Here is a 1988-nt window from a genome sequence, read left to right as displayed (position 1 = left end):
TATCTTTCATGTACTTTGCATAGGCCGGAACATGGTTGATTAATTCCGTGAAAGGAATTGAGACTTCTAAATTCTTCACAATTTCCATGAACTTTCCAAGTTGATCATCAAATTTGGGCTTGGCTTGAGGACTTGGAAAAGGAAGTCTAATCACAATGGGCTCCTTCTCTTTGGCCTTGTCTTCATTTTTCTTTGAACTTTCTTCTTTTGATGATTCTCCATCTTTGGAGTTTTGCACAATTTCTTCCTTTTCACTAGCTTCCACAACTTCATCCTAAACTTGCTTCTTCGGTGCTTCATACCTTGTACCACTTCTCGAGTGAATGGCACTAACCGTTTCATGTCTAGGGGGATTACTTTGAGGTGGTAATTGCCCCTTTTGTCTTTGTGAGCTTGAAGATGCTAGTTGAGTCAATTGTGTTTCCAACATCTTGGTGTGAGCTAGAATGTTGTTGATGGTGGTTTCTTTTGCTTGGCTATCTTTTTGCATTTGGGTGAAAAATTCTTGTTGATTCTTTTGCATTTGGAGGACCGCTTTTTTAACATCAAAGCCTTGGTCATTTTGGTGATTGTATGGATTTTGATTTTGGTAACCTTGGTTTTGATTGTAAAAGGGTCTTTGATTTTGATTTCTCATGGGTGGTGGAGTGTATGTTGTTTGAGGGTTTTGAACATTTTGGCTTTTGTATGAGAGATTTGGATGGAACTTGGTGTTCTCATTGTAAAAATTTGAATAAGGGGTACCACTTTTGTAAGCTTGGAAAGCATTAACTTGTTCGGTTGTTCCCCTACACTCACTTGGGTCATGACCCAAAGTTCCACAATTCTCACATATCCCACTTGGGATTGATGAGGATGCCGTCATGGCATTGACATGATGCTTCGATGATTTTGAGTTTTCCTCAAGTCTAGCCATAGCTTGTTCAAACTTCAAGTTGATTGTGTCAATGTGAGCACTAAGTTGAACACCCAATTGAGTAACGGAGTCCACTTCATGCTTTCCTCCTCTAGTAGCCTTGCGAGGTCTACTATATTGTGAATTATGGACCGCCATTTCCTCAATCTTGTTCCATGTTTGATTGTCATCAACTTCGGTGAACATTCCATTTGATCCCATATTGAGAATGTTCCTAGAATCTTCATATAAACCATTCCAAAATTGTTGCACCAAAAACCATTCGCTAAGTCCATGGTGAGGACATGAGCGACAAATACCTTTGAACCGCTCCCAAGCTTCATACAAAGACTCTTCATCCCTTTGCTTGAAACCCGTAATTTGAGCTCTTAGCATGTTGGTCTTTTCCGGTGGGTAGAATTTTTTGTAGAAAGCTAGAGCCAACTTCTTCCAAGAATCTATTCCAAGGGTGGCCTTATCAAGGCCCTTCAACCATTGCTTTGCGGTGCCGATTAAGGAAAAAGGAAATAAGACCCATCTAATTTGGTCTTAAGTCACGCCCGTTTGAGAGATAGCATCACAATAATCGCAAAAGGTTTCCATATGAGAATGAGGGTCCTCACTAGGCATTCCCCCGAATTGGCTCCTCTCAACTAGTTGGATGAAGGCGGACTTGGCAATAAAATTTCCGGTGAGATGTTGCGGTGTAGGAGTACCATTTGGTAGATTCTCCTTGGTGGGTACGGAGTGTGACGAGAATTTTGGCATTGTAGGTGGATTTTGTAGGGTATTGTGTAATGGGTTTTCTTCTCCTTCTATTGCGAAAGGATTGACAAACTCACTAGTGGGTTGAACAACTTCACCAACACCTCTCAAATTCCTCCTAACAAGTCTCCTATTGTTCGTCAAGGTTCTTTCGATTTCACGGTCAAAAGGTAACAAATCACTTTGTAACCTTCTAGACATGCAAAATATCAAACAACTCAAAAACAAGTAGAACAAACCTTGAGGATTTTTATTTCCTCAAGGCGAAGAAAGACACAACTAATAACAAAAAGGAAATCTAAATCAAACAAACACCGTCCCCGGCAAC

The 1988-nt window shown here is 40.4% G+C and overlaps 1 non-coding gene across 1 annotated transcript; it reads left to right on the top strand.

Moving 5' to 3' along the window:
* Positions 1 to 1184: 1184 nt before the first annotated feature.
* LOC141616640 (small nucleolar RNA R71) lies at positions 1185 to 1291 on the top strand. The gene has a single exon (XR_012530972.1). It is a non-coding gene; the product is annotated as a small nucleolar RNA R71 (small nucleolar RNA).
* The last annotated feature ends 697 nt before the right edge of the window (positions 1292 to 1988 follow it).

Source organism: Silene latifolia, chromosome 11 (genome assembly GCF_048544455.1).
Source record: "Silene latifolia isolate original U9 population chromosome 11, ASM4854445v1, whole genome shotgun sequence".
NCBI classification, from domain to species: Eukaryota; Viridiplantae; Streptophyta; class Magnoliopsida; order Caryophyllales; family Caryophyllaceae; genus Silene; species Silene latifolia.
The sequence above is the reverse complement of the archived record's forward strand: the minus strand, read 5'-3'. Positions and strand labels throughout refer to the sequence as shown.